The following is a 12990-nucleotide window of genomic DNA, read 5'->3' on the forward strand; positions in this document are numbered from 1 at the left end:
TTCATGACTATGAAAATTGTACATTCACACTGAAGGCATCAAAACTATGAATGAACACATGTGGAATTATATACTTAACAAAAAAGTGTGAAACAACTGAAAATATGTCTTATATTCTAGATTCTTCAAAGTAGCCACCTTTTGCGTTGATGACTGCTTTGCACACTCTTGGCATTCTCTTGGTGAGCTTCAAGAGGTAGTCACAGGGAATGGTTTTCACTTCACAGGTGTGCCCTGTCAGGTTTAATAAGTGGGATTTCTTGCCTTATAAATAGGGTTGGGACAATCAGTTGGTTTTTGCAGAAGTCTTGTGGATACACTGAATAGACTGTTAGAATTTGAATTATGGCAAGAAAAAAGCAGCTAAGTAAAGAAAAACGAGTGGTCATCATTACATTAAGAAATGAAGGTCAGTCAGTCCGAAAAGTTGGGAAAACTTTGAAAGTGTCCCCAAGTGCAGTGGCAAAAACCATCAAGCGTTACAAAGAAACTAGCTCACATGAGGACAGCCCCAGGAAAGGAAGACCAAGAGTCACCTCTGCTTCTGAGGATAAGTTTATCCGAGTCACCAGCCTCAGAAATCGCAGGTTAACAGCAGCTCAGATTAGAGACCAGGTCAATGCCACACAGAGTTATAGCAGCAGACACATCTCTACAACAACTGTTAAGAGGACACTTTGTGCAGCAGGCTTTCATGGTAAAATAGCTGCTAAGAAACCACTGCTAAGGACAGGCAACAAATAGAAGAGACTTGTTTGGGCTAAAGAACACAAGGAATGGACATTAGACCAGTGGAAATCTGTGCTTTGGTCTGTTGAGTCCAAATGTGAGATCTTTGGTTCCAACCACCATGTCTTTGTGGGATGGAGAAAAGGTGAACGGATGGACTCTACATGCCTGGTTCCCACTGTGAAGCATGGAGGACAAGGTGTGATGGTGTGGGGGTGCTTTGCTGGTGAAACTGTTGGGGATTTATTCAAAATTGAAGGCATACTGTATCAGCATGGCTACCACAGCATCTTGCAGTGGCATGCTATTCCATCCGATTTGCGTTTAGTTGGACCATCATTTATTTTTCAACAGGGCAATGACCCTAAGCACACCTCCAGGCTGTGTAAGGGCTATTTCACCAAGAAGGAGAGTGATGGGGTGCTACGCCAAATGACCTGGCATCCACAGTCACCAGACCTAAACCCAATCAATATGGTTTGGGGTGAGCTGGACCGCAGAGTGAAGGCAAAAGGGCCAACAAATGCTAAGCATCTCTGGGAACTCCTTCAAGATTGTTGGAAAACCATTCCCGGTGACTACCTCTTGAAGCTCATCAAGAGCCTGCCAAGAGTGTGCAAAGCAGTCATCAAAGCAAAAGCTGGCTACTTTGAAGAACCTAGAATATAAGACATAATTTCAGTTTTTTCACACTTTTTTGTTAAGTATATAATTCCACATGTGTTAATTCATAGTTTTGATGCCTTCAGTGTGAATGTACAATTTTCATAGTCATAAATATACAGAAAACCTTTAAATGAGAAGGTGTGTCCAAACTTTTGGTCTGTACTGTATATACATATATACACTACTCAAATTAATAAAAGGAACACTTAAACAATAGAATATAACTCCAAGTAAATCAAACTTCTGTGAAATCAAACTGTCCACTTAGGAAGCAACACTGATTGACAATCAATTTCACATGCTGATGTGCAAATGGAATAGACTACAGCTGGAAATTATTGGAAATTATCAAGACACCCTCAATAAAGGAGTGGTTCTGCAGGTGGGGACAATAGACCACACCTTAGTGCCAATGCTTTCTGGCTGATGTTTTTGTCAGTTTTGAATGTTGGTTGTGCTTTCACACTCGTGGCAGCATATGAGGGACTGGAGGCGCTACCAGAGGCTGGAGGCGCTACCAGGAGACAGGCCAGTACACCAGGAGATGTGTAGGAGGCTATAGGAGGGCAACAACCCAGCAGCAGGAACGCTACCTCAGCCTTTGTGCAAGGAGGAACAGGAGGAGCACTGCCAGAGCCCTGCAAAATGACCTCCAGCAGGCTACAAATGTGCATGTGTCTGCGCACATGGTTAGAAACTGACTCCATGAGGATGGTCTGAGTGCCCTACGTCCACAGATGGGGGTTGTGCTTACAGCCCAACACCGTGCAGGACGCTTGGCATTTGCCGCAGAACACCAGGATTTACAAATTCGCCACTGGCGCCCTGTGCTCTTCACCGATGAAAGCAGGTTCACATTGATCACATGTGACAGACGTGACAGAGTCTGGAGACACAGTGGAGAGAGATCTGCTGCCTGCAACATCCTTCAGCATGACCGGTTTGGCAGTGGGTCAGTAATGGTGTGGGGTGGCATTTCTTTGGAGGGCCGCACAGCCCTTCATGTGCTCACCAGAGGTAGCCTGACTGCCATTAGGTACCGAGATGAGATCCTCAAACCCCTTGTGAGACCATATGCTGGTGTAGTTGGCCCTGGGTTCCTCCTAACGCAGGACAATGCCAGACCTCATGTGGCTGGAGTGTGTCACCAGTTCCTGCAAGATGAAGGCATTGAAGCTATGGACTGGCCCGCCCGTTCCCCAGACATGAATCCCATGGAACACATCTGGGACATCATGTCTAGCTCCATCCACCAACGTCACGTTGCACTACAGACTGTCCAGGAGTTGGCGGATGCTTTAGTCCTGGTCTGGGAGGAGATCCCTCAGGAGACCATCCGCTGCTTCATCAAGAACATTCCCAGGCGTTTCAGGGAAGTCATACAGGCACGTGGAGGCCACACACACTACTGAGCATCACTTCCTTGTCTTGAGGTATTTCCACTGAAGATGGATTAGCCTGCAATTTGATTTTCCACTTTGATTTTGAGCATCATTCCAACTCCAGACCTCCATGGGATATTAGTTGTGATTTACATTGATCATTTTTAGGTTTTACTGTTCTCAAAGCATTCCACTATATAATGAATAAAGATTTACAACTGGAATATTTCATTCAGTGATATCTAGGATGTGGGATTTTAGTGTTCCCTTTATTTTTTTAGCAGTGTATATATATAATAGATAGAGAGATAGAAAGCTGGGAATTCTGCATCCTTCTACAGTAAAACGTGCGTTGGGGTGGGTGGGGGATGCTCCTTGGGTCCTGTCACGAGGCCCTTGTCTCTCGGTGCTTCTTCAGTGTTACTCTGCATGCTTGTTTTTTTTTCCTATTCTATATTTCTAAAACAATGTGTACTCCTAAGTGAACTTCTAAATGGGGTGTCTATATTTTGATTTATAAAGTCTCTGCTGCACACCTTTTAATGTATTATTGTATCTTTTTTACTGAGCCTGATATATAGAACCTGTATACTCTTTGATCTCACTTATTTGGACCAGGTTTTTTGTCACTAGAGCTCTAGGTGTTCTCATAGGGGGTTTATTCCCCAGGTTATACATAGCCTAGAAAGTTCTATTTGCTTCAATTCATTATCCTTATTGTTATTGAACAATAGGGCTCTATATTTTTACCACACTATATTGTTCAAGTGTTGTGATTTTACATGTACTGATGTGAGGGCTCCCCCTACTGGGCACTTTTGTCTCTTTTCTTATTTTTACTTGTTTTTAAATATTTAAAATAAAGTTGTATATTTTAATCTATATATCGTTCACTTCTTTGGACTACTGCTAACGTAAGTCTATTGGTAGTGATACACTGTACTTCTCATATAATTGGAATATTATCAAAAAGTTACTTTATTTCAGTTCTTAACTGCAAAAAGTGACACTCAAATATTATATAGAGTCATTACAAACAGAGTGATCTATTTCAAGTGTTTATTTCCGTTGATGATTATGGCTTTCAACCAATGAAAATCTAAAAGTCATTTTCTCAGTAAATTAGAATAATTAACAAAAAACAAAGGCTTCCTAAGTGTTTAAAAAGGTCCCTTAGTCTGTTTCAGTAGGCTCCACAATCATGGGGAAGACTGCTGACTTGACAGATGTCCAGAAATTAACTTTTTGATGATATTCTAATTTTGTGAGAAGCACCTGTATGTGACCTGGCAGTCTATCTTTGTCGCCCCAAAATAGATTCTAGCTGCTTTTTATAGGTAATGAAGGCTTCAAAAGATAGGAGGCAGAAAAAGGGGCTCACAGGGTCAGAAAGAAGCTTATTTTTCTGATAAGATATCTTACAGTAATTTATACTATTGAATTAATTATGCAAAATTTCTTGAAACAACAGTGGCTCTTTAAATCTATAGTGAACAGCTTCCAAATTCGTTCTCAACCCTGCTGATTATGCAATCTATTAAGAATCCTGGTAAAATGTATTAAAGGTACAGATTGTTCCTAATCCTAGCCAAAGGCTGATCAGAACTAACATTAGAGGAATCAAAAAACGAAAGATGGAACTCATTATACTCCATAAGAGAGAGATAAGATTTTCTAATGGCTAAAACTGTGGCATTGTGCGAAAAACTGTTGTGATCCAGGCACAAAGAAACGTTTAAACTTTTCTTATTTTTATATGCGCCATGAGAAGCGAATACTTCCACTCAGAGACTTGGAAAAGGTCCAGTTTGTGATTATGAATATATTCTAAAATTGGAAAAAAAATGCCGTTTTGGCACTAAGGCTAGTTTCACATTTGCGTTTAAAAACGCAGCGTTTAAAACGCAAGCGCAGGTGGTGAAAAAACGCATGTAAACGCGTGCAAACGCTGTGTTTTTTAGACGCATGCATTTTTTCCTGCGTTTGCGTTTTTGAAACGCATGATGAGAAGTGTGTGACAGCTGCCGATCATAAAAATCAACTAGAAAACCCACTATAAATAGAAATAGCTAGGGTTAGGGTTAGTGTTTGTATCCCTAGGGTTAGGGTTAGGGGTAGGGTTAGGGTTAGGGTTAGGGTTTGGATCCCTGGGGTTAGGGTTAGGGGTAGGGTTAGGGCTAGGGTTAGGGTTAGGGTTTGGATCCCTAGGGTTAGCGTTAGGGTTAGGGGTAGAATTAGGGTTAGGGTTTGGATCCCTAGGGTTAGGGTTAGGGCTAGGGTTAGGGTTAGGGTTTGGATCCCTTGGTGTTAGGGTTAGGGTTATGGTTAGGGGTAGGGTTAGGGTTAGGGTTTGTATCCCTAGGGTTAGGGTTAGGGTTTGGATCCCTAGGGTTAGGGGCAGGGTTAGGGTTTGGGTTAGGGTTTGGATCCCTAGGGTTAGGGTTAGGGGTAGGGTTAGGGCTAGGGTTAGGGTTAGGGTTTGGATCCCTAGGGTTAGGGTTAGGGGTAGGGTTAGGGGTAGGGTTAGGGGTAGGGTTTGTATTCCTAGGGTTAGGGTTAGGGTTTGGATCCCTAGGGTTAGGGTTAGGGGCAGGGTAAGGGTTAGGGTTTGGATCCCTAGGGTTAGGGTAAGGGTTAGGGTTTGGATCCCTAGGGTTAGGGTTAGGGTTAGGGGCAGGGTTAGGGTTAGGGTTTGGATCCCTAGGGTTAGGGGTAGGGTTAGGGCTAGGGTTAGGGTTAGGGTTTGGATCCCTAGGGTTAGGTTTAGGGGTAGGGTTAGGGGTAGGGTTAGGGGTAGGGTTAGGGGTAGGGTTAGGGTTAAGGTTTGTATTCCTAGGGTTAGGGTTAGGGTTAGGGTTTGGATCCCTAGGGTTAGGGCTAGGGTTAGGGTTAGGGTTAGGGTTTGTATCCCTAGGGTTAGGGTTAGGGGTAGGGTTAGGGTTAGGGTTTGGATCCCTAGGGTTAGGGTTAGGGGTAGGGTTAGGGCTAGGGTTAGGGTTAGGGTTTGGATCCCTAGGGTTAGGGTTAGGGGTAGGGTTAGGGTTTGTATTCCTAGGGTTAGGTGTAGGGTTGGGGTTAGGGTTAGGGTTTGGATCCCTAGGGTTAGGGTTAGGGGTAGGGTTAGGGCTAGGGTTAGGGTTTGGATCCCTAGGGTTAGGGTTAGGGGTAGGGGTAGGGTTAAAGCTAGGGTTAGGGTTAGGGTTTGGATCCCTAGGGTTAAGGTTAGGGGTAGGGTTAGGGCTAGGGTTAGGGTTTGGATCCCTTTATCACCTTGAAGGTGGGGGGTGGCTTATCAGTGTGTAGACTAGTTTTTCTCTATGTAAACGCATGCGTTTAAAAACGCAACCAAACGCATGTGCTTAACAACTCATGCATTCACATAGACATCAATACGTTTTTTTGCCGCAAAAAAAGCATGCATTTTTTTGCCGCAAAAAAATGCCTCTAGAAATTACTACATGTTGCATTTCCGCAACAAAACGCAAGCATAGAAACGACGCATGCGTCGTCAAATGCGGCAAAACGCATAAAAAAAAAACAGATGCGTTTTTAATGTTAAATATAGAAAAAAAACGCATGCGTTATTTGCGTTAAAACGCAGCGGCAGCCTAAATCTCAAAGAAACCAGCCTAAATCTCAAGAAAAAACATGAGGATATAGGACCATTATTCACTACGGAGGAACAGAAAATGGGATTCCCAGAAGTCAGTGAAAAATACAGAAGTGGTGCATGTTTTTATATTATACTTTTTCTTTTCCAATGTTTTTATTTTCATTTTAGCAACATAACAAGTTTTGGGTTTATAGGCATTGTTTGCTATTAGGTAACATATAACATAAGATATTCCATATTATAATTGACATTTGACATAAAATGGTTGTCTAAAAGTCTTTGTATTGTTTCATTAACAATTTTAAGCATATCAGATGCTTCATATCGTTTTAGGAATATAGAAAAAGTACATTCCAATATTTCTATTTTCATTTTAGTAACAAAACTGGATTCATTCATTTTATAGGCATTGTTTGCCATTATGTAACATATACTGTAACATACTGTATAATATTTTTATATTTAGTATTATATTTGACATAAACATTCTCTATAAAGCTTTATTGTGTTTTGTTATCAATTTTAGATGCTTTAAACGCTTTATATCACTTTAGAGATAAACAATAAAAATAAACTGAAATGTACAAAGATAGAATAAAATAAACTTTATCAAACAATTTTTAAGGTACGTATATTGGATTTATACCTTTGAGGATAAGAGTTAGGGATATATATTGTCCCAGTGAGACCACTTATTTGTAAATTTCACTAGCTGGTTGTTCACTAAGGCGAAGGATATTTCATATGTCCTATGGAGAGATAGTTTTTCTATTATGTCTAAAAATGAAGGAGGGAGATGATGTTTCCAGTGAAAAGCTATGCTGTTTTTTACTACCAGTAATATTTGTATGATCATATTTCTTTTATCAGGATTAAGGTCCTCGAGGCCCAGGGAAAGCGAAGCTATTTGGGGTGTTAAATTTAGTGCTTTGCCATAAATCTTGTCTATAAGGGTGGATATTTGTGTTCAGAGAGGTTTTAGTTTTGGGCAATGCCAAAGCATGTGAAGGAGGTCCCCTTTAATGCCGCATTTTCTCCAGCAGGCGGCAGATCCATCTTGGTTAATATGAGCTAATCTTGTTGGAGTATAGTACCAGCGGGTATTTATTTTGAAATGAAATTCTTGAAGAGATATAGATAATGTGGAGTCATTTGTGGAAGACGAAAAAATAATCTCCAGCATGGATCTTCTAAAAAGTCAATTTATTGGAAACACTTTAAAATGCAAACATTTGCAAAAAAGAGATGGGGGTCCCAGGTGGTCAACGCCGAAGAGTTTCGACCATCAGGTCTTAGTCATGCCATGACTAAGACCTGATGGTCGAAACGCGTCGGCGTTGACCACCTGGGACCCCCATCTCTTTTTTGCAAATGTTTGCATTTTAAAGTGTTTGCAATAAATTGACTTTTTAGAAGATCCATGCTGGAGATTATTTTTTCTTTTTCATTGCTGGCTCTGGACTATGCCCTTGACCAAGGCGGCTCCGTGTGTGGACATCATAGCACTGTTGAGGGATTGGTGAGCTGACTTATTTTCTTCCTATTTTTTCCTTTTTCCCCATTTTTGTAATATGTGGAATACAGAGCGTCCTCCCGTTCTTCTCTGGTAAAGGTAGACTGCAGATCCTTTTCCTATTTACGTATAAATAGGTGTTTGGGCATTTCCCAATCATGATTTAACCAGTCGTAAATGTATTTGTGACTCCAAAAGGCTACTTGTTCTATGTTACTTACTAAGTTTAAGGATGCTTCAGAGAATTTAGGACCCTTCTGGAGAAACTTCATGATTTGTTCTTTTAGCGATACAAATTGTAAGAACATCGACGACGGGAGCTTAAGCTTGTCTTTAAGGTTGCTAAATTTTATTAAAGAGTTGCCGTCATAGATGTCTCCCAATTTCGTGATTCCTTTTTCCTCCCAGAGGGTTGAAGGAGTGATATTGTTACATGTATAAATGGTGGAGAGAGGAATTTTAACCAAGATAGCTTTTATAGATGTACCCTTTCTTGATTTAGACAATTTTTCCCAAGCACTTATAGTGGCCTGAAATACCGGATGAGTCACTGAATTAAGTTGATGACCAGTTAGTGTTTTTATAATTAAATCTCTGGTGTTTTTGTTTTTGTTTAGAAGGGTTTCCATATCTACCCATGCTGGGGGTTTTGATATTGTTAGCCATAATCTACTTTGCCTTATCAAAGATGTATAAAAGTGGGCAGCTATATTGGGAATCCCAAGCCCCCATAAGCCCTTTTTTTTATAAATGATACTTGAAGATGTCCTGGGCTTTTTATTATTCCAAATAAATTTGGTAATGATGGTTTGGAGTGATGTAAGGTATGATACCGAAATAGGAAGAGGAATGGAATTCAGAGTGTATAAAATCTTAGGTAACGTAAAGATTTTTATTGTAAGGACTTCGCCCCAAAGGTGGTAGTGTTGTTATTTATAGTTTTAATTAAGGAATTGATATTATTTGTTACTATGTTGTTTAGATTTTTAGTGATCTTAATCTCTAAATAGGTAATTTCTTTATTAGTCCAGGTAATGGGGGAGAAAGCCTTGATTTGCTTAATTTGCTCTTCCTCTACATTTAGAGGTAGGATTTTTTATTTTATTGCGTTAATTTTGAAATGGGAGACATTTGAGAAAGAATCCAATATCCTGTGAAGTTCTGTCATGGATTTGAAAGGATCTGTTAGGGTACCGTTACACTATACGATTTACCAACGATCAAGACCAGCGATACGACTTGGCCGTGATCGTTGGTAAGTCGTTGTGTGGTCGCTGGAGAGCTGTCACACAGACAGCTCTCCAGCGACCAACGATGCCGGTAACCAGGGTAAACATCTGGTTACTAAGCGCAGGGCCGCGCTTAGTAACCCGATGTTTACCCTGGTTACCATCCTAAAAGTAAAAAAAACAAACGCTTCATACTTACCTTCGGCTGTCTGTCCCCGGCGCTGTGCTTCTCTGTACTGTCTGTGAGCACAGCGGCCGGAAAGCAGAGCGGTGACGTCACCGCTCTGCTTTCCGGCCGCTGTGCTCACAGTGAGTGCAGGAAAGCACAGCGCCGGGGACAGACAGCCGAAGGTAAGTATGAAGCGTTTGTTTTTTTTACTTTTAGGATGGTAACCAGGATAAACATTGGGCTACTAAGCGCGGCCCTGCGCTTAGTAACCCGATGTTTACCCTGGTTACAAGCGAACGCATCGCTGGATCGGTGTCACACACACTGATCCAGCGATGACAGCGGGAGATCCAGCGACGAAAGAAAGTTCCAAACGATCTGCTACGACGTACGATTCTCAGCAGGGTCCCTGAGCGCTGCTGCGTGTCAGACACAGCGATATCGTATGGATATCGCTGGAACGTCACGGATCGTACCGTCGTAGCGACAAAAGTGGCACTGTGTGACGGTACCCTTAGGGTGAGAATGATGTCATCAGCAAACATACTTCATTTATATTGGCGAGAGGGGGTTTCCAATCCCTTATGTTATTATTTTGTCTGACCATTTGTGCAAGGGGCTCCATGGCTAAGATTAAAAGGAGTGGGGATAAGGGGCATCACTGTCTTGTACCATTTGTTATAGCGAAGGAGGGAGATACATGATTGTTAGCAACGATTTTTGCTCTAGGGTTGGAGTAGAGGGCCATAATTGTAGTAATAAAGGAATTATCAAAACTGAATTTGATCAGGGTCTGCCATAGGAAGCACCACTCCAGACAGTCAAAAGCTTTTTCTGCATCTAGAGAGACGATCAGGGTGCTTTGTTTTGTTTGATTAGCTATTTTGATGGCGTTGATGATTCTCCTGGTACCGTCTGAAGCGCGGCGATCCACGACAAACCCGATCTGTTCATTATTTATTAAGGTGGGAAGTATCAGATTAAACCTATTAGCTAGAATTTTGGTGTATATTTTGATGTCGCAATTGAAAAGGGAAATAGGTCAAAAATTGTCAATGTCTTCAAGGTTATCTTTGAGTTTGGGAATTAAAACAATAGAAGCTTTGAGCATTTCAGTAGGGAAGGTACCCGAGGATGAGGCCATGTTAAATGTTTGCAAGAGATGGGGGAGAGAGTTTTGAAGAAAGTTCTATAATAATCGTTGCCAAAGCCATCGGGACCTGGGGATTTTGATGGCTTTATTTGCTTAATACAATCCTCTATCTCCTCTAAATCAAAGGGAGCTGATAGTATTGACTTGTCTTCCGTTGCTAATTTTTGGGAGGTTGATTGAAGAAAGGAATGAGGTTATGGCATCTTGGTGGAGTTGGGAGGGTTTTTTTGGGGGAGGTTAATGTTATATAGCTTCTCGTAGAATTTCGCAAATTCATTTACTATGTCTTGGGGATGAGATAGTATTGTTCCTTTTGAATTTTTTATTGTGTCAATTCTGTTATGGAGCCTTCTTTTTTTAATGCAATTGCACATAAATTTAGTGGGTTTGTTTAAAGATGTATACAATTTATATTTGGTGTTTTTGACTGCTGCTTCATAAGGGGAGAATAATATTAATTTTAGGTCTTGTGTCAATTTTCGATATCTCAGTCTGTAATGTAGAAGAAGGGCAGGGGAGTGCAATTTGCTCAATAATTTTATTTTTTAGAAGAGATTGGATTCTTTCTGTGTCAGCCCTTTTTTCTTTCTTTTCTCTGGAAGAGATCTGGATCAGCAAACCTCTAATCACTGCCTTGTGGGCACACCATCTAATGATGAGGTTAGTGGAGTCAGAGCAATTTTCTTTAAAGTACAGTTTAATCAAGGATTCTATTGAGTATTTATGTATGGGGTTGTTGATTATATTAGAGTTACATTTCCACAAAGTTTTGTTGTTTATTGGGGGTCCCAGAACGAGCTCTCCAACCTCCGGGGAATGGTCTGAAATTGTTCTGTCTTTTATATAAATTTTTGTAAACCTTGCCAAAGTAAAGACGTCAGCGATAATTAGGTCTATTCTGGACGCTGATTGATGAGTCTCTGAGAAGAAAGAGTATTCAATGGAAGATGCGTTGATACATCGAAACGTATCGTAGAGCTCATTCTGGAACAGCCAAGGGTTGAGATCTCCTGTTTGTGGTCTCTTTTTGGAAGAGGAGTCAAGGAGGTGGTCTGGGGTGGAGTTAAAGTCTTTCAATATAATGGGTATACCTTTTTTGTTTTGGTCGAATTTTTTAACAAACCCATTTAGAAATCTTTTTTGGTTTTTATTAGGGGCATAGATGTTGGCAATTGTACGGGTTATGTTGTTAATACGGCAAATTAGGATGTGATATCTGCCGTTATTGTCCCTGACTTCTTCAATAAATTCAAATGGGATCGAGTTTTTTATTATTGTCATTACCCCCACTTTCTTTTTTGAATTGTTAGATTGGTATCTATGTGGGAAATTTTTGTGTTCAAATTTTGGATGGTCTTCATTTTTAAATTTGGTCTCTTGGACACATATTAAGTCTGTTTTAGAGTTGTCAAGTTCTCTCCATAGGGAAAATGTTTTCCTAGGACTATTAAAGTCCTTTAATATTGTATGTCATGATTTTAAGGTTCATGTTTATAGTGTATTGTGTAAAAAGAGTTGGGGAAAGTGGAAGTTAAAGTAGAAATAAAAGTCTCACTGGTCAATACTAAAACGTACCTCTATTGATCAAGAATTAAGGTGTATATGGTACACCTAGAAATGAATTAAATATTTACAAATATTCAAAAATGGGGTGTATAGAATACACCAACAATTGAGAAATTTGTTTAATACATAGAACCCACTCACAGTGGGTTATATATTCTTCATGAGGGTATGAACTAAACGTGAACTGAGGAAGAAGAAAATTAACCTCTTGTATCGGGAATGAATGAATGATCTAAACCGAAACCAAAAGTCATGATCCTCTATGTGAGGGGTTGTCTTTTAATGAGGCAATACATTTTTTTCCCTTCTTCAGGTGTGAAGATTGGGATGGTTTTTCCGTCTAAGAAAATTAAGAGTTTGAGAGGATGTTGTTATCCCTGAGTGATGAGGTAACAGTATTGAAAGTTTTCCTTGGACAGGTCAGCAAATATATTGAGAATGTTATAAGGTTCTGGAATTATTTTTTTCTATTTTAAGTATTGCAGTATTCTTTCCTTGGTGTTGTAGAAATGGATTCTAAGAATTACGTCCCTGGGAAAATCTGGTGAAATTTTGGGGGGTTTTGGGAGCCTATGGATTCGATCTATGATTAGGTCTGATTCTGAGAGAGTAGGAATAGCTTTCCTAAAGATGGATTTTACATGGTTTGAGAGGTTATTCGTGTGGATATTTTCCGGGATACCTCGGATTTTTAAGTTATTCCTGCGATTACGGTCTTCTATGTCAGCCAGTTTGTTTTTTAGCTTTTTGACCTCTGAAGCCAGATCTTGAATAGTATTGGAAGATTTTGTAGTAATTTTTTCCACTACCCCAATTCTTGTTTCATGATCTGAGATTTTTAAGCTAAGTTGTTCAAAAGTGACTTCAAACCGTTTAGCTTGAATGTCGAAGTTTTTTAACATCTTTTCGTTTATTTTGTTAGCTAGATTAAGCATAAATGCCTCAGTACTAGTATTGTTGCTGAGAGAGG

The sequence above is a fragment of the Ranitomeya imitator genome, chromosome 2 (assembly GCF_032444005.1).
Source record: "Ranitomeya imitator isolate aRanImi1 chromosome 2, aRanImi1.pri, whole genome shotgun sequence".
Taxonomy (NCBI): domain Eukaryota; kingdom Metazoa; phylum Chordata; class Amphibia; order Anura; family Dendrobatidae; genus Ranitomeya; species Ranitomeya imitator.